General features: G+C 47.9%; 1 protein-coding gene and 1 long non-coding RNA gene across 3 annotated transcripts in view; one reads left to right on the top strand and one right to left on the bottom strand.

Annotated features, from left to right (window-relative positions):
* BCL6 (BCL6 transcription repressor) overlaps nt 1-239 on the bottom strand; it is an 18,329-nt gene extending 18,090 nt beyond the window's left edge. For both annotated transcript variants that reach the window (XM_021536835.4, XM_021536836.3), the window contains exon 1: nt 181-239. The gene's annotated coding sequence lies outside the window, so the exon portion shown is untranslated. The remainder of the gene's footprint in view (nt 1-180) is intronic.
* LOC146766658 (uncharacterized) overlaps nt 233-19,542 on the top strand; it is a 47,460-nt gene continuing 28,150 nt past the window's right edge. The window contains exon 1 of the long non-coding RNA XR_014957402.1: nt 233-19,542. This exon is cut by the window's right edge and continues 27,001 nt beyond it. This is a non-coding gene — a long non-coding RNA (uncharacterized LOC146766658).

The following is a 19,542-nucleotide window of genomic DNA, read 5'->3' as shown; positions in this document are numbered from 1 at the left end:
AAATGGGTAGAAATATATAGAGGCGGCTCCGCGCCAAGCGTCGGAGCGGGGCAGGGAGGGAAAGAGGAGGGAAAAAAATGGAGAGAGAAAAAAAAAAAAAAAAAAAAAAAAAAAAAAAAAAAAAAGCGAGCGAGAGAATTAAAGGGTAAAATCGGCCGCGGCAATAGAAGCAGCAATCACCTGGTCTCCGGGCTTTCCTAGAAACTCCTTGCATCACCACTTCTAAGAACCCCAGTTCTAAGAATCAACAGAGCCCAATTCTCGGAATTTGAGCTGCGGACTCTACCATCGCGCTCGGCATGGGGAGGGACACGGACCTCCCCCCTCCGCGCCTTCCCCGACGCCGCGCCCCTCCCGGTGAGCGCGGCCCCCCGAGAGGGCCGCCGGCAGGGTGGGCGAGGGGGGGGCGCCTGTCCCGGGGGGGCCGCGGCGGCGGCGGGGGTCTCACGGTGTGGCCCCCCGTTCGTCCCCCTCCCCGTTCCCCCCTTCCAGCAGTGGTCGCGCCCGGCCGGCGGGTCACGTGGCGGCGGGTGCTGTCGGTGACGTGGGGGGCGCGCGGGCGCGGAGCAGCGCGCGCGGCGCGGGGCGAGCAGCGGCGGCGGCGGCGGGAGAGGAAAACGGGGGGTCCCGGGCACAGCTCCGGGCGGTGCAAACACACATCACACCCCCCTGCCGCCGCCGGCCTCCGCTTCTGGGGTTGGGTTTTTTTTGTTTGATTTTTTTTTTTGCTTTTTTTTTTTTTAATTTTTCTCCCAAACCTCTCCGAAAACGAAGAGATCTTGGAAAAAAAATCGCGCCTTTTATTTTTTATATATATATACATATATATATATATATATGTATGTACTTTTAATTATAATTTATCTTTATTTTTTTTGTTCTTTATTTTGGGGAGGGGGGTCACTTTCGCGTTTCTAAAACACCCTCCCCCTCTAAAAAATACCCCAAACCAACCAAGCAACCCAGCGAGCAAAGCCAGGAGCCAGCTGCATTGTTCTGGATTTTTACTTTTTTTCTTTTAATTTTTTTTCCCCTCATTCAGCTTCTTTTTAAAAGAATTTTTTTGCAAACAGCCACACTCGGCTCACGGCCTCCAGTGGGATTTACTGTTGGGGAAAGAAGCTTTTTCCTTAAAGACAGTTGCCCATGAACTCCCCATATTCACTTTTGGTTATATTTTTAATTTTTTTTTAATTTTTTATTTCTTCGCCAGAATTCTCCAGACTAAAAACAAAACAAAACAAAAAAAACAAAACAATTTTGATTATTTTTTTCTTCTTTTATTTTTTTTTTCCATCCGTGTTCTCTTTTCCTTTCCAGGACACTCAAGTGGTGGGTTAATTCTGTGTAGCTGTTTTGTTATTGTTGCAAAATAACCTGTAAGTCTATAAATATTCTGTTTGTATGGAATTGTTGTACTGTGCTGGGGATGCGAAATCGCTTTGGCTTTTCTGGAGAGGGATTTTATTTCTGCACTTTTTGCGTCTGCTGGGCAAAGGCCTTTGCTGGGAGCTGGGAGGGGGGAGTAATGCAAAGCCTTGCAATCAGTGTCTCGGGTGGGTTTCGCAGGGGGTGCAGGGGAGGGGACCTGTCACCCCAACCTCCCCTCTCCCCTGTGGAGATGCAGCTCCGTGGATGTAAATCTATGGAGATTCCTGTGGCTGTCCCCCAGCCTGCCGTGTTTATTCCTTGGGGGCCTGCAGCAGGGCTTGGGTTTCGGGGTGGTTCAGATCGCTCATTTTGCTTTCCCGGTCGGGTTTTTGGGCTGCGAGCTGCCGCTCGGGGTGGTGGGGAGCGGGGGAAGGCACGCTCTGCGCTGTGAAGGCATTCCCGGGCCCTGGTGATTAATAGAAATTTGTTCACGAGAATAACCACCGCAGGTCACGGTGCCCTCGGTCCACTGGTGCAGTTGCTCGGAGCTACTGATTCCAGCACTGGCGAGCCCGCGGAGCGGCCGCCGTGGACGCAAAGTGCCCGGGTGCTGCCTTTATTTTGATTTCTCAGCTGAGCTCTTGAACCGAGACATTTTAAAGCAAGGAGATGGGGGGGGGGGGGGGGGGGGGTGTAATAAATTAGGAAGAAAGCCCTTCTGCTAATATGAGTCGTCATTAAAAATAGCCCGGTGGCAAGACGGGGATGGTACTCCCGAGGCACTTGAGGTGGTACAGATCTGCTGGAGAGACGGCTTCCCTGTAGTTAAAATGCAATACGGGATTCCCAGGGAGTGAGTGCAGCTGGAGCTGTGTGACTTGTGCGACTCCGATCCCGGCCCCGGGCAGGGAGGGAGCTCCCGGGTCTGCAGGTGACCAAAGGAGGATCGGACCCGAGAGTAGCCACTCTGTTCCGGGATTTTGGGTCTTTTTTTGTTTGTTTTTTTTTTTTTTTTATTCTTTTTCCCCAGCCATGAAACCCAAAGGAAGGGGTGGTGTTGGAGGCGACGGATCTGTTCTGTTTGTCATTTCTGTGCAGCGTGTGACGCTTTCGCTTTAGCCGGAGCCCGGCGAGCCCAGCGGCCGCGGGACGCTCGGGAGCAGCAGCGAGAGGGCTGCCGCTTGGGGGATTTCTGGTGGGGGCCCGAGGTCGAGCCCAGCTTCCGTTCAAGTAGCACTCCGACGGGGGAGATTTCTCACTCTGCCTGGCCACAGCCAAGCCGGGCTTGCATCAGAGTTTCCATCCTAACCCGCCTCGTTGCGGGGACATAGGGAGCAACCAGCAGCATCCCTTTCAGACTGGGAACTGAGTGGCCTGGGCGCCTTTGCTGAGTTTTTGGCCTTTCTGCTCTGGTGTCATACCTTCTACTCCCTCGCTGTCACTCAGGGCCCGGCTGCAGCTACCCATGGGCTCTTGCCACCCGCCTCTGCTCTCCACTGCTTCCTGCTGCCCCAAAAGCAGCAGCGGTCCCTGTGCTGCCTCTCTGGGGACTTCAGGGTGCTGGGGATGGAGTCATTTTCCTGGGAGCCATCTCCCACCATTGGCCAGAGGGATCCTTGCTGAGTGAGGCCTTGACACCCTCTTCATTTGCGTGTCCCAGTTCTGGGGACGAGCACGGCCGCCGCTGGCAGTGGTGGTGGCTGCCAGGGCGGCAATGTCCCGCTGGGACAGCTTCCCCTGCCTCCACAAGTCGACAGCAAGTGTTTTCTCTTTGGGGGAGAACGGCGGCCCCATGCTGGGGAGGGCTGCGGGTGGGAGTGTGCAAAGCCACCAGCAGTCCCATGTCGGCTGCGGGATGTTTCTCAGCGGCCCCAGCTCAGCGTGGCTCCTGCACACCCACGAGGTGCCTGTGCCGCACGTGGAGGAGCAGCAGCTCGGCCCTGCGTGTGCGAGGCTGTGGCAATCCTGCTAGGGGGTCAGCCCCACACACCCCTCTCTCAAAAACACCCTCTACACTGCAGAGAGCTCCTCACCCAGGCAAGGGTTTGAACCCCCAATTCCACCCCTGAAAGTGGTGGCATTGCTGGAACAGGGGTGATGCTGCTGGGAAATGGTCCCCCTTGGAGTTGGCAGGGGTATTTCTGGCCATGCAGGAGTGGCTCCAAGGAGCAGAGGCAGGAGCAGTGCTGGGCATTGCCACAGGTGCCTCGCACCCTCCCACGGACTGTCCCTCTGCAGCTTCTTCGTGTCCTCCCCTGGCAAAGCTCCTGGGATGAAAAACAACCCCTCTGCCTGTGTGCGGGTGTGCAGTGCACAGAGCAGTGTGAAATTATTCAGCCATCCCTGGGAGCTGCAGTTGGGTGTTGAAGGGCCTGGGAGCTGGAGGTGCTACTTGGCAGCGAGGGGAGTCCCCGAGCTTGGGTCGTTTCCCCCCAGGGACACAGAGCAGGTTTTTATGGTATATCGAGGCCAGGGCGTATTTTTCCCAGGTGAACCGCACCCCTGGAAAGAAATGCCTTGTCTTCTACAAAACACTGCTTAAATAAACAGTACCCCACTATAATTTTTTCTTTAGAAATTAACTCCTTCAGGCCATAAGGCTTCCCCATCCTCACACAAAAATAGCTGCTAGGACCTATAAAGGGAAAATAAAAATGTGTCTAAGAGAGAAAAGTTTAGCCTGAGAGAAGAGAGCCTGTGAACCTCTCCCCTTCCCCGTGGTCCTCGAGGATGAGTTTTGGAAGCAGCCTGCCCGTTTTGGAGCTGGGTGCCACCGCATGAATGTTACTTTAAAGGAGTTTTGTGCATATTAATGTGACTGCAGCGAGGCCAGGCTGCGCAGGGACAGCAGAGTCCCTGCCTGAATTCAGCTATCTTGTTTTCTAATCTAACCTACTTTTTTTCTTTTACTTCTCTCTTTTTTTTTTTTTTTTTTTTTTTGGTCAGAGGCCGGTGCTTTGCAAGAACCTGTTCTCAGTGCAATCTCAGAGCTTTTTGTGGGTGTCTGATTTCTGTAACACGTTTTGGTTTCCAGTATGAATGTAATGTACAGAGAACATCATGACACTGCTCTAGGTGTATGTGATCTTATCTACCTGACATTTAAGGTTTTTTTAAACCGTCCAATTCATCTGATTTGCATAAAAATCACATGATTTTACTTTTTTTCCTCCTTTTTTTTCATGCATCATCATAACAAACTGCTAAGGTTTACCAGGCTGTTTTGTATCTGGCAGCATGAACATGGGGCCTGTTTCTCTCGTCTTCATTCCTCCCTGGTGAAGGTTGGGGATGGGAAAGGTGGCACTTGGAGGGGACATGTGATCCCAGCCAGCTGCTGAAATCCTTAATAAACAAATGTGTACAGTTTAACTTCCCAGAAAACAAAGCAGCTGAGCATGCATGCCATGCAGTTGTTGTTAATTTAAATAGTTGAGACTTCTTTTTATTGATAAGGAAACTCCTCTGGAACAGCCCCCCGGATCCCAGCAGGCTCCCCCTGCTGCAGCCGTCCTCATTACAAAACAAGGCCGCAATTAAAATAAACTCCAAGAGCTAAACAAACTGCTGCCTCTTGCTGGTCATGTGTTAGCTTTAGCCTTTAACGCAGAACAAAATGTTTTCCTGGGTATCGGAAGAGGCATGGGCTCCAGCTGGGAGGAGAAGAGAGAGCAGCAGCTGGGCCTGTGGGAATGGCAGGGAGTGGAGTGCTGCAATGCTCATCGGGGCTCCTTTCTCTTGCTTTCTTTTTATTTTTTCTTGTTGTAAATTTGAGTGTTTCTGATCTAACTCGGTCTTTACTGCAAGGGAAAGGCCTGGAAGTGGAAAAACTTGAATGTTTTAAAACCTGGCTGTCCCAGCACACCCTGGGCATATCTGACTGTACCTCGCCCGGCCTGGCTCCCACTGAGCCCACCAGCCACAAGCCCCTGGCCCGATCTGTTTTAAATCCTTCACGTCTTGTGCAGAGGCTTTAGGTGGATGCAAATACCACTTGGCATCTGCCGGCATCTGGATGGGCACTGGGAAGGGAAGCACAGGGTGCCCTGGAGGACAGGACCAGGGGGATGAGGAGATGGATGGAGGGAAGGACAGCCAGGGGCTCCCATATGTGGAGGGGTGTGTGGCTGGCTGGCCCTCAGTGCCTCCATGCCATGGCTCCCCACAAGGCCTGAGGATACATTTTAACCCCTGTGCCATGTCCAGACATCCTGTTTGGGGTAATGAATTGCACTCGGATGAATACTCTGCAAGAAGAGCTGCTCTGATGATGGAGGGGTGCACATCCATGCTATGTTCACGTCAACCCCCAGGATAATATTCTGGCAAAATTGCCCAAATAACTGGCATGTCTGCTTGGTGCTTGCTGCCAGGAGACAGTGTAGACTTGCCTGTCAAAAATTACTTTCTTGCCACAGAGGAGCAAGATATCTGCCTGTCTCCTGTCTGATCTCCCAAACTGGCTGAGCGTAAACAGCAGTTCTCGGAAGGTGGGTGAGGACATTCCACTCAGCACTCACAGCCCCACATCAGTTCTGCCCCATCTTAGATTTAAAAGAGAAACTTCATTGAGAAGTTTTCAAGCTGCAGATAATTACCTCCCGCCCCCAGCCCGGACCCAGTTGATTTTTAACCAGTTATGGACCTAAGCCTGTCTGTGCCGGGCAAGGAGCCTCCTGGCAGAGGACGTGGTGGGGAAGCCTTCACCTGATCAGCATCCCCAGCCCAATCCCTTGCTTGTCCCCAAATCTTGTCATCCTGGCACCCACCAAAGTGAAGTGTGTAACCAGTGGAAGCTGAAAATCCCTGGCCCGTGGCTGAGCAGCACTACTGACTTTTCTTTCCAGCAGACTGTCAGCGTTCAGATGTTACAATGAAAAAACCTCAGTAACCCTTTCAGATACTTCTCTGATTAGGAGTTGTGCTGAGGTACTTCAAACCCAATGTGTAAGTTGCTTTGTTGGGGAAAAAAGTAATTAAAAGAATAAAAGGCAGTGCTTGGTTTGAATGGTTTATAATATTATTTATTACTCCTACGTCTCAGAGAATCTTGCAGATACCTGATAGCAAAAATCAGCAGAGAGACTAAGAAGAAGGACAGTGCCTCAAACTTTTACAGGCACAAGCACACTGTAATTAAGAGAGGGATTTGCATTGACCCTGATAGTTTTGAAACAGGCCTCTAAAGTTCAGGCTAAACTAGCCTAGTTTATTTCTGTTTTTCCTCTAATAACTCCCCGACATCTCAGACAGTAGAGTGCTCTGTGAATTTCAATTTCTCTCTTCAAATAAAACATCAACGTAATTTTTATATTCTTTGAAATTATCTGTGCAATTTTGTTCACGGAAACTCTTTGATTTAGACTTAAAGGATTTAGTGACTGGACAGGAGGGTATCTGGAAGTAATGGTGAAAATGGTGATTATTTGTTTTACTGCCTTCTGGAATTCTTTTATTTCTCCGTACTATCTCTAAAAGCATGTCTGGCAGTAACAAGCTGTCTCTTAAAAGAATTCAATTAAATGTATTGCCAACAGAATATTTTATATTTTTTTATACTAGTAGTTAGAGTGTTAAATAATATATTAGTAGATTTATAGACTACATTTAGGTATGACTATGAATAGCTACAGTAAAAACTCAGAATATTCATGTAAAAAGGGAGGGGAGGAAGTTTGGTTTCTGGGGTTTAGGATTTTTTTCTCCTTGTCCTTATTTGAGTTTCAGTTTTAGGAGTTAAAAAGAATTAGATTTTCACGTCTTTTTTTCTGTTATTCTCGAATGACAAGAAAAAGTCAGCTATTTTTTGAGACAAAAATTCCCATGAGATTTCTCCTTGTTTTAAATAATTAAATATTAAAGGAGTAAGAAAGAAGCAGGCAGATCCTACGATGTGGACGTGAATCAAATGGGATATTTATTTGCATAGGTACATGGCAAATAGGAAAAAATCGATCCCGAAACTGTATGAAATTGCCAGTTACTCCATTACAGTGTTACAAATAGGTTATTACCCATAAGAACGTAACTCTTAATGTCCTAAAAATAATTTAATGCTAGGATTATTTTTATTTAATTTGGTAAATGACAAATATATTTTTGATTCCTATAAAGCAGAAATAAACCATCTCCCCGGGACTGGGAACTAAACCCAACTGCTCCCCCCCACCCCTCCTATTTTTTTATTGACTTTTTGTTTTCCTTTTTTTTTTTTTCCCTTGTTTTCTTTTTTCTTTCCAAAGTCTCATCGGCTCTTCTGAATTTTGCAATTCATTTGTCGTTCCTTCTACCTCAATAAAAACACTTTTCATCAGAAAACTTGATACTTTTTCCCTTCCGAGCCTCCCTGCAAATTGCCTCTCTCTCCCAGCAGACAAGTTTCGAGGATCAACAAGTTAACCTTCTGAAAGATTACAAAGGTACAAGTGGGCTGCTTAAGAGGTGAATCATTAAGCGTAAGGTGAAGCACACGGCTGCAGGAGGTTTCAATTAAAGTGACAGTCGGGGCAGCCTTTGCTCGCCCGGGAAGGTTCGGTTTTATCCTGAGCCGTGCTGGGAGCTGCGTCCATCCCGGGCAGCGAGGTTTGGTTCCCAGCGCCTGCATTCTGCATTCCCAGGTCTGCTGCTGCCCCAGTCCTCACTCCTGAAGCAACTCCACTGTTTTCAGCGTGATAAATTCGACTGTGACAGCATTAAAATATGGGAAAGGAGCCAAATCTCCTTTATATCCCATTCAGGCTGGAATCAAGGAGCCCGCCTCGGAACTGCCTTCACCCAATGCTCCTATTACCCCGTCCTGAGGAAGAGCAGGATCAGGCCCACAACCTTCCCCATAACTCCCCCAAATCCTGCTCGCTCCTACTTATTTTTAATGTTTTTAAAGTAGTTTTGTTTTAATATCACAGTATATTTAATGAGCAGCCCCAGGGTGGAGGGAGAAATGCGAGATCCTTGCCGTGTGGTGGAAAACCTGCCCTGCTGCTGCCTTGTCCCCACATCCCCGCATCTGCTCGGCATGGGGCACCCCTCGTTCTCCTGCCAAATGTCCCATGGGTGCCCAGGGACTGTTTGCCCTGACACAGAGCCCGTGTCCATGCACAGAGGGCAACGCACAGACAGCCAGTCCACGGGCAGCTGCCCTGCATGGAGGTCCCACATGCTTGGGAGGAGTACGTGCCATGCTGGGCTTTTTTTCCTGGCTTTTTGGAGTACAGACAGCACGGTGGTGAGGCAGGAGGTAGAAAGGGGTCAGGCTAGGTATTGTCCTGACATGGAGCAACACTGTGACATTTTGTGGCACTTTGCTGATTTAAATTTTAAGTATTTCTGAGTTTTACATTTTGCTCTGTTTCCATATGGCAGTCCCAAGTGTGGATGACATCCTCTTCACAAGGATGCTCCAGTGATTGGGTTAATTCCCTCCTACTAATTCCTTACATAATCATGTGGGCTCAGATCCTCAAAAGTATTTGTGTGCCTGACTCCCTTGGAAATCAGAGAGTTTAATTGTCTGCTAAAATTATTGTTTTGTTTTGAAAGCAGAGCAGGAAATAAACTTGGATTTTATGAGATTTGTTTGCCTCTCTGTGGTCACAGAGCACTTTTTTTACCTTTGCAAATGAATTTCCTGTTAAATAACGTGGTGCCCAGATTACAGATGGGTTTTTAGACATGGACCAACAGGAACTTGAGTGCCAGGGTAGGTTAAGGAAGCTGGGTTTTGGCCTTTTGGTATTTCTGGTCCTGGTTAGTAAAATGTGTGTAGGACAATGGCAGTCTTGAAGAAATGCTGGAAGGAAGAATCCATTAAAGCCTGTGAGATGCTGAGATAGGAGGATAATAGAGATCGCGTCAGTGAGAGATGCCATCTATTACAGATAACGATTGCACAGCTGACTGCATCTCCCCCTCTGGAAATGGCTCCTTTCTTAGTTTCATTTTTGGTTGTACAACCCAAAAGAATTCTTCTCACTCCTTGGCATTTGTCCCCTTCAGATATTTCATGTAATACGGAAGAGGAAGGAATCAAAATTCCATGACATTGAAGTTCATTGCCGATTCTGCTCACGTCAGTTGAAATCAGTCACTAAAACCTCAGCCTGCAGGACCCCGTGCTCTGTATTTTTCTAGTCTAGGTAATCGTGATGGCAGCAGGGGGAGGTAAGTAGAAGGAAAAAAGAACTGATTTCATTAGGTGTTAGAAGAGCTTATTAGAAAACAGGAGAAAAAAAAGCAATAAAATTATGAAGACAGGAATTAAAACAAGTGATGAAATTCAGTCTCTGCTGACTGCAAGGGGACACTTCTCACGCATCCTTTCTTGGTTTGGAAGATGCCCAGGCATTGATAAACATTTTATGAGAATTCAACTCCACAGCAGCAAGCGGCGGCGAATACCAAGAGAAAATATACTCGTGTGCCAGGATCAGCCCAGCAGCTTCAGAGGCAGCGTTTAACCTGCTGCCTCACAGCCTCTGGGCCCTGTTTGGGTTTGTTGTCAGCCAGCAATCTGGATCTGCACTATACCTGGGTTATATTTAGGACAATTAAATTAATTGCTGGAACAGACAACCCTTTTTAGACCCAAGGCACTTTGCCCCCCTTCTCGATACCGTAGGGCTGATGTAGTGATTCTGGGGCTTTGGCTTGGCAGTCAGAGCATGTGTGTGTTTTATGTAAGAAGCAGCAGTGGGGATGGATGCTGCTAGACAAATATTTGGTTCATTTTTGTAATTATTAGTAATAACAATACCCTGCTTTCTCAAGCACCTTTCATGTCTGGGTGCTTTTGAAACACTGGTAAAGCCAAGTGATACAGCTCCATTCTAGGGGCTGTAATTAGCTTCAGCTCCACTTTGTAGACGTGGAAAGCAAGGTGGAGGGAGGTGAGAGGATTCGAAGTACAGCAGAGTTGGGGGGTGGTGCCCTGAGCAGCAGCCAGCAAGAGCTACCAGAAGTAAAGCTCAGGCCTCTGCCAGCCTCTTGGTTGACCTGTTTTGAGAGACAAGCTCATTTCACCCTGCTGTGCTGATACTTGGGCCAGCTCCTGAGCCAGGAGCCTGAACTTCTCCTCCTAGGAACTTCAAATACACCCTGTCCAGGAGGATATCCCTTGGCCACCTGCCCCACCTGCCCATGTCATCTCCCCTCATTGTCAGAAGTGATGGGACAAGATGATTTCATGTGGTTCCTCTTCCCAACCCTCCTCCTGACCGAGGTCCACATGCCCATGAGATGAGAAGGGTCCCTCAGTGACCAAGAACAGGAGGGACCTGCTGGGCTTTGGAGTCTGGTCCCCACAGGCCTGGGTTACCACATCCTCTTTGGCCAGGTTGGCTTTTTGCCTCTGCCTGCCTGTCACAAGACCTCTTTCCCCACATGGTTAGGGTGTTTCTTCCAGTTTCCTCCCAACGCTGGTTCACAGACCATTGGTCCAGCGCCATGCTTAGGTCAGCTCTGTACCAGCTCTGCCCTTTTGCTCCAGTCTGCTCTAGATCTCTTGGACATCTGTGTCCAGGCTGTGTTTGTCTTGGTAACAAATGAGTAACAAACTCAAGAATTTGGGATTATCCCTTAGGAAGCTCAGTATCTCATTCCAAAATGAACCCTCTGAGATTTCAAGGCATGGATTGTGAATTGCATGGGCTCTTCCAGTCTGCATCTTCCTCTAGTAGGGTCATGTCATGTTAGTCAGGATCTAGGCCTAAAACAAGGATGGGTAAATTGTAAATCTAATCTTGAGTAAAAAAAAGCAAACAAAACCAAACAACAAAGAGTTAATAATCTATCATTTCTATTCTATATTTTTCTCTTCTATTCCATTCTAATCCATCCCGAACGTGTCTTCCCAGCTAGTTCCCTGGCTTAGGTCCTCAGTGTCAGCGCAGAGAATCTGCCTGTAATGCTGAAATTAGTTGAGCCCAGCAGATCGTCAAAGCTTCAACCCAACACAAGGATTCAATCACCTAAGTATATTTTCAGCTCCCGACTGACCTGGTGCTTCTCTCTGTTATTATCCGTGCACAATCTCTCCTGCTGTGCCAAGATTCCTGTGTTCTTCATTTCTCTTCCGTCTCTGATGCCACAAAGTCAAGTGAATGTCTTCAAGGAAATCTCGGTAATAAAACCTATTTCCTCTTCCCAGCTGCAAAGAGAAAGCAGAGTAATAGTTTCTTTATCCATCAGGGACTGGTTAATGCCTCACTCCTCATCATCACCAAATGCAACTAATAAAGGAGTAAAGGAGATTTGGCAGTTTAATGCAGCAGCTAATTTTGTGGCTGCTGCCCTGCCAAAAAGTATTTTCACTTTTGGGTGATGCCAGAACAGCAGAGCTGATTAATTAGCCTTCTCTTGAGCAGGAAGAGCTCAGCTAAGATGCCTGAAACCCCCAGACATCCCAGGCATTGGCCAACCTCGTTAGTAGCCGGCATTCCCAGTATCTCAAGGGTTCATCGGTCTGTCTGTCTGTCTGGGTAAGGCAAAAAGACGACAGTGCAGAGCTTTCCCTCGGGAGGGAGCAGGTCTGTTACACAGAGCAGGTCCAGCTCTGCGACAGAGAGAGCTGGCTGGGAATGCTCAGAGCATGGAGGTGCTGGCACAGCACCGCTGACGTGGTGGCTCACAGCGGGTCACTGCAGAGCCCAGCGCTGCCTTGGAGGGAGGCTGTGCGCAGACTTCCAAGCCCCTCTGCAGATGTGGCTTTGGAGGCGTCAGCACTGCAGCTGTTGCACACAGGCGTGGAGTTCCACGGAAAATAACGCTCAAGAATAGTAAATATGTTTGTGAAATGAGCAGAAATGCAAAACAAGGAAACTCCAGCCTTGACAGGGAGTCTCTCAGTAGAGACATTCAGACTCGTTCATTGACTGAGAGCAATCAAATACACAGAAAACACAAGCCCCACCTGAGGACACCCTCCAGAGCGGCATGTGCTCCACAGGACTGCAATAAGCAGAGCTCCATGCCAGCTAAGTAGTGCTCTCCATGGGTCATTAGCACCTCCTGAACTCTCTCTGTCCTTCCTTCATCTTCCATGAGGTGTTTCAGAACAGCTTAAGCCAATGGACAGATTAATTAAACCTGAGGACAGGAACAGGCAGTTTCTGCAGGGCCTGGTCATTTTCCTTTCCATGTAATTTCTCAGAGGTTTTATGTTAATGTGCATAAGAGTTTACAAGACCAGGAACTCGATGAGTGTGTTCACAGACAGAGAAACTTCCTTCAAGCACATGAGATGTGTAGGATCCAGCAAAACAAGTCCTTTGTTCTTGGTTGGGTCCTCTTTAGATGCTGTAACAGTAATGATAATACTGAGAATTTCAGTCTGGAGACTTGGACAGCCTCTGCTGTCTGAGAGCTGGTGAGGGGATGAGTGGTTGCAAAGAGAGGGGGAGGTGGATGGTGTGGGGTGCTTCTCCTCTGGACCTGCCACTGGGCTATAGTGTGAACCTGGGCAGGTACATCAGTGAGAGCATCTTCACAGGGGCTGGAGAATTCAGCTGCTTTTGTAATGGGTGCAGAAAAAGAGATGCTCCAAAGGGGCCCTTCAACTAAAGGAGCAGTCCATGGCAGGCTGGCTGTGCTCTGCAAGTACCTTTACAGACCACCCAGATAACTGCCTCAGGTGTGAGCACCAGCCTTGCAGGTGTTCATACACAACCCCTGTTTGAGTTTCTTCTGGCTATTCCTGCCTCCTTGGGCTTTCAGAGCATCACTTCTGCCAGCCCCATGTGTCAGGCTGAATTTCCCCACTTGGCTGACGTTCAGGGAGACAAAGGCTTGACCAGCTTTCTTTCTTGAACGCATCCTTAGTAGGAAGCAAGGGTTTATACCCTGCTGCAGGTAGGTGAGGTTTAAACCAGTCTGTAAAGAAATCCTGTTGGAGGGAAGCATGGTGTGTCTTGGACAGAGACACAGAACAGCTGGTTATAGCTGAAACTTGTCATTTCTGCATGCCAGACTGCTAAACTGCAACACACACAGAGGACAGAGACCTTGATCCAGCCAAGGACATAAGGTGTTTCAACTGGTACAAAGTAGCCAGTACAGAACTAGACTGAAAATGCAGAGAAAATTGAAATTATGAGGTGGTGGTGCAGCCTGGTGATGGGGCGCAGCCTTCAGGCACAGTGTGCTGTGATGTGATATGGAGATAAGGGACAGCAACAACACAGCCAGAGAATGGAAGGAGTATCAGTCTTGCATTTTTCTGGAGTGAAACATCTTTCCTTGTAAAATGTGTAGTACTGGTGTTTCCTTTGCATTGTAACCAACTTCATGATAAGGGGAAATAAGTTGCTTTTCTTGCATGATCCAGCTTTGATATGGTTATTCCAGTTGGTGTAAGACCCTTGGGGTTGCTTATAGGATGCAATGAGGACCCTGTTAGGAAGGGTGGCCCTGGTGCTTCTTGGGAATGGTGGTGAGTGTGCACTAAGAGAGTTTGCTGAAGCTGAAGGCTCCCCCTGACCTTGCAGAGCAGCCCAGGTGAGGCTGCACAGGGCTGGGTGGGCTCGGCACAGACAGAGCTGCAAGGGGCCATGCGCTGGCTGCGTGCTTCGCAGAGACTGACAAATCAACTCGCCTGGATTTATCTTGCTTTCCCAGATGATATCTTGCAATGTCTCAGTGCTATTGCTCCAGCCCAGGCTGGCAGATAAGAGGCAGCTCGTGCCTTGCTGGGGCAGGGTTTAGGCAGCCAGTGAGTCCAGCTGGCAGGAAGCGCATCGCCTGACTGCGAGGGGACGGAGCTTTCTGCTGTGGCAGTCACGAGATCAAGAAATGCTTTGCCTTCAGAAGAACTTGTTGATTTTAAAAATAAAGCAGTCATGGCCTATGCTCCAAGGAATGTCTGGGATTGGGAAAAATGGAAAGGCATTTTTCTGTTCCTAGAGCAATTTGCACTGTAAAACCTAAACAATGTTTGTTCCTCTGGACCTCCCCAGTTCTGCACTTCCGTGGTATTTATCAACACAGTGTTTTAGTGAATGATCTTCCTCCAGTTAACTAGTATGACTTAAGTAGCATGCTGATATTGCCAAATTCCTGATATCTAACAGCTTCCCTCTTCCTACCCACAGCAGCCAAGTGGATCCAGGGAATGCTTCATTCATGGAGATAACAGGCTGACCTGAAAGTATCTTTGGACCAAGCCAAGGCCCAAACCTGTAAAAACTTGCTCAGATTTCAGAGCATGAGTAATCTCAGAGACTGAACATATTATTGCTATCATTTATTCATACATGCTATCTGTATGCCTCTCTCCCCCTATTATCTGAGTGTCTTGTAAACATTAATGAATGATTCTCAGGTCTCTGCACATTGCTTCATTGTTTGGGCAGCTGGTCACAGGGAATGATTAAAGGGATGGGAAAAAATGGCAGGTTGGATTGAAAAATGTCAGATTTATTAGCATTCCTTTGCCTAGCTTCTGGAACATAGGAAATTCAAGTTACCCTAATGTGTTTTTTGAGACATTTCAGAAAATAGGAACCATTTCCCAAGCTGCTTTGTTCCATTCTCTTCTGAAAGGTCCATAAAAATCATTAGAGGTCTCTCCAAATCTTGCTGCCACTAAAGAGTTAATATACATGGCTACAAAACAGATTTTCAGACAATTTTGGATGGAAAAACATTTTCTCTTATTTAACTTGCCTCTTAGAAAAATGTTTCTCCTAACCTTGTCTACCTTCTTTTATTGACCACTGCCATTTTCAGTGGGACCTCCGAAAGACACGATTGGCCAAGGTCCAGCCAGGCTGTGATGTGTGACCAGCTGCCTTCATCCCCTGGGGGGATGCTCTTCCCCTCCAGCCCTGGGTGCTGGTGCAGGAAGTGGCCTCTGTGTTCCCCACCAGAAAAAGGAATTCCACTAGGGTGCAAAGCCTGAAGGGTTGGTTTTCTGCAGCCATGCATGTGAGATGGTTTGGGAGTGACATTTTTGTCTCTGGACCCACGACCTGGTTGCTGTGGGGTTGGAACAGGTTGTCTCAGTGTGGGATCATGACTTGGGGTGGGTTCCCTGACCTTCCCTAGGGACTGGCCCTGTGCCTTCTGCCATTGTGGGAAGGAGAGTGACCTACATGAACCCAGCCAAGAGCTGGAAGACCTCCACCCACCCTTGAGCTCTCTCTATGTGACACCGCACTGCGGGGCACACCTTGCCAAAATGTTAAAAGGACAGAGCTGTCCAAACACAATATGGAAAGCTTGGTCTGGAGATGTATCCTCAGCAGTGAGGTATGAATGTCCAGTTGAGTTAGTTCACACAATGGCAAAGGGCTGGGACATATCCTCAATTCCCAGGCTCAGAGCTGGGGATGGGTGCAATTATTTCACCTGAAACTTCCCTTGTGTGAAAAATGCAAATTTGGTGACAAATAGTTTTGAGCATTAGTGCTGGTTGAACTAAATTGTTTGTCCTGAGAAAAAAAAAATTCCAAGAAAGTACATTTGCAATGTTTATTTCAGTTTAAAATTCCCCTCCATTTTACTTGTAAATAGCTCCAAATCAAAGCACAGCATTTTCTCCTCACCTTTCACATTTTCTGTAATTTAAATTAATAGTCCTAGTTGCAATCTGAACTAATTCCCTCCTTCCTGACTTTTCAGAACTGCTCATGAAACAAAACAACTCCAAATTCATTTTTTCAGACATCTCTCCTCAGAATCATTAGACACATTAACATCCACCACATAAATGAAACCACAGGCTATCAATGTTTTGAGACAGCTGTATTTCCCACCAGAAATTTGCATAGCACCTTTGTAGCACTCTGAATTACTCTACCAATATTTTTTTTGGGAAAAAATGCAACTTACTGGTACTGAAGCTAGAATTAGAAGATTAAAAGTCCCCAGACAAAACCCCAGCCATGCTCTTAGCCACCAGTCCCAGGTCGCTCTTCCTGCCAATGTCTAGCACTGGGCAACTTTCATTCCTTTCCCACCTTTCTTCATTCTGTCCCTAGGAAAGTGGTGTCATCCTGTTTTCCTCACCCATTTCTCCCCTTGCAAAGCCATCCTGCTGAAAGATTTGGTGCAAAGAAAGGTTTTTAAATTCTTTTTCATCACCAAAGCATGACCTTTCAGAGGGTTCCAGCAGCTATCTCTGCAAAATTTCCATTTTTGCCACCACTTAAGGTTTTCATCAAACCCCATCTAACAAAGTGTGGTTCTCAGCAACTGGAAGCAGTAGCAATCCAGCCCTCTGGGAAGTGATATTTGTCTGCATCAAGAAAATTCTTGTGATTAGACAGAAAATGGATATTTCTTCCCCTGTACTATGTACTTTCAGAGAAATCCCCCAGCTCAATTCCCCTCCCCCCTCCAAAAAATAATAAGAGCAGAAACAGAAAATAATAAAAAAAAATGCTTTTCCTGCAGAAAGCACCATTTCCTGGTGAGCCCTGCCACCAGAGCTCCCACTGTGTCTCTTGGGAGGTATGGGCTGAGAAGGTGCAGGAAGGCAGCAGCTCACCCTGGTAGTTGAGGGCCTCCCACATCCCCAGGAAAGTGCAAAGTTTGGTTTCCCACAGTCAAGTGGAGGACAGCGTGGGGCTGATGCTCTTCTGTGCTCTCTGTGAGCTGTGTCTCCTCACCAGGGATGCCGATGGAAATGGCCAAGCTCCCTCCGCCCAATGCCATGCTGGGATGTGCAGTGGGACAGCTGAGGACTGTGTCCCTGGGTGGAGTGGCTCAGTGTGGGGTTCTTGGGCCCCACGCCTCCCACCAGAGTCCCCGTGGCTCCCACAGGGCGGAGGAGGCTGGCTCTGCAGGGCCCTGGGGCTGGCGGTGCTGTGCACAGTGAGCTCACCCCACCGCCTGCACCCAGGTGGAGGTTAGGCAATGCTGAAGGAAGGAAAAAAACATGGGGGTGGAAAAAAGGGAAATGAGAAAGAAAAAGAAACATGAAGAAGATGATGATGAAATGTTTGCCCTGCCTGGAGAACTGCCCTATCAGGGCAGGGGCAATGCAAGCTGCAGTATCAAAACACACTCACGCTGCCCCAGAAACAGCCTGTGGAAAGATGTGGGTCAGTTAAGATAGGTGTACTCGGGAGGGCCATGCCCAGAACAGCCAGATGCTGTGAGAGCCCTGCTGGGCAAGAGCCAGGGTGCTGTTGTTACATGGCCATTGCAGAGATGTGCTGCCAGGAGGAGGAAGAGAAAAGGAAGGCTGGGGAATTTCTCTGGTGTCATTGCCACATGGAGCTCAGATCAACACCTGTTTTCTTGGGAAGGTTCAGTCTTGTCTTGCCAAGTTGTGCTGGAACAACTTGACTGAGTTGATCCAAGATGGGCCCAGGCTTCCTTGCTCCATCCCTTCCTCTTGGCCTTGAATTTTGGGGCTGGAGCTGCTCAGCAGTCAAACACAACCTCTGACCCGTCTCCCCAGAGCTCCCTACAGAGTCCAGACATTTTTCAGCCATGCACTCTGAAGTGTTGCCCAGGAGAGCTGGGCTCTTGCAGAGCTCATTTGCAAACCCTCACAACAGGTTACTGTGCAGAGTAATCCTCTGCAGAGCTATCTCTTCTGGGAGCAAAACTCTTCCTGAGGACAGATCTCCTGAAGAGAGGCCTGGAGTTGGTGCTGGGTTGTCAGACTCCAGCAAGGAAAATATTTTGCATAGAAAAACTTCCTCTAAGAGGAAGACTTTTTCTCTGTGCAGCAGCATCTTCCAAAGGTGTCGGAGTCTCTGGTTTACCACATCTGTGTCGTGATGCTTCGCAGGTAGGATCCTGCATCCAGTCCCATGTGCAATGCTGCAGCAAAATCAGCACAAATATCTAGAGAGTGTTCAGAAATGTGTGCCTCCTACAGCCACAGAGCTGGGGGCTGGCAATGGTTTGGCTGGCCCTGCCAGGCACCGTTTTTTTCCTCCACAGCTGGCAAAGGCTTTGGCACCTGCAGCTGCTCCCTGAGAGACTCCTAGGAATGAAGGAGCTGATGGCTGCTTGCAGAGCCTGGAATGGCACATTTGTAGAACAAATCAGGATGAAAGTGTTGCATGTGAGTAACTGGGTTTGAGAGATGCAGCTAAAAAACCCCATGGTTGGGGACCATGTTATTGCTTTCCCTGGGCTATTTGTTTGGACTCCACAGATATTTGCTGGATACTTAAGAAACTCTCAAGCTCTGAAACTTTCTGCATGTATCAAGGGAATAATGAAAATCCAACTCTAGTCATCAGGTTCTCAAATTTAATCAGTTTAAAACATGTCAGCATTAATCCCAGCCCCTATGAATACTTTATGACATCAGCTATGTGTTGACACTTCGAAGTCAGGTATTTTTAAAAGGATTGTTCAGATCTTTTATAACTAAAGGGATTAAATAATATAGGAATGTATTCATTTTTCTTCTAGTTTCTTTCTCCTTCTCTTCTGAACAAGCCAATGAAGTAATAAAAAGCAGGTGTAGTGGAAACAAACCCAGAAGTCTCCCTGTTGGGTAATGTTTTCTAGCAATGTGTTTTTTCTTTTTTTTTTTTATTTCAGCGGGAGGAAATGGTGACATCAAAATGATATTGTAACATAGTTGGCACTAAACAAGAATAAAGTGTTCTAGATGACAGCACATCATCTCACATGCCTTCTACGCTTTAGGTATTGAAAATAAACCACCTGTCACGTACACCATAAATGTATTTCAGAGACTGAGTGAGATCCAGGAACAGCAGATATTGCAGCTATCCTCGATGACTGGTTGCACTGAATTTCCCTCTCCCTGTGAGGCATTTCAGAAACATCCCAGTGGCCCCAGTGGTCCCAATGGTCAAGAACAACACTGGATGGAGCACCAAGCCTGTGTGCAAAATGTTCCTGGCTTTGTGCTGTCACCTATACCATGGTTTTGCCTTGGCAATCACACTACAGCTAGTCCCCTGGATATCCCCACCAGGAAGTAAAGGATGAGCCTGTGGGCTTGCTGAGGAACTCTCTCACTTATTTGGCATCTAGGTGCCCCAGCTTTTGCTCAGGGCATTTCCACCTGCCTCTCAGCAACAGCTGTGTGCCAGATTCCCACTTCTGAGCTCTGTCCCTTGCTTTCCTGAGGCAGACCCTGGGCAGAACAGTTGCTGTCCTTTGCATCCAGGGCCTGTAGCCTTGGAAGAGATTTTGTGAGGTTATACAATTCCCATGGACCATGGGAAACAAGAAGGAAGA

Source organism: Lonchura striata, chromosome 9 (assembly GCF_050655825.1).
Source record: "Lonchura striata isolate lonStrDom1 chromosome 9, ASM5065582v1, whole genome shotgun sequence".
Taxonomy (NCBI): Eukaryota; Metazoa; Chordata; class Aves; order Passeriformes; family Estrildidae; genus Lonchura; species Lonchura striata.
This window is presented reverse-complemented; position numbering and strand designations above follow the sequence as displayed.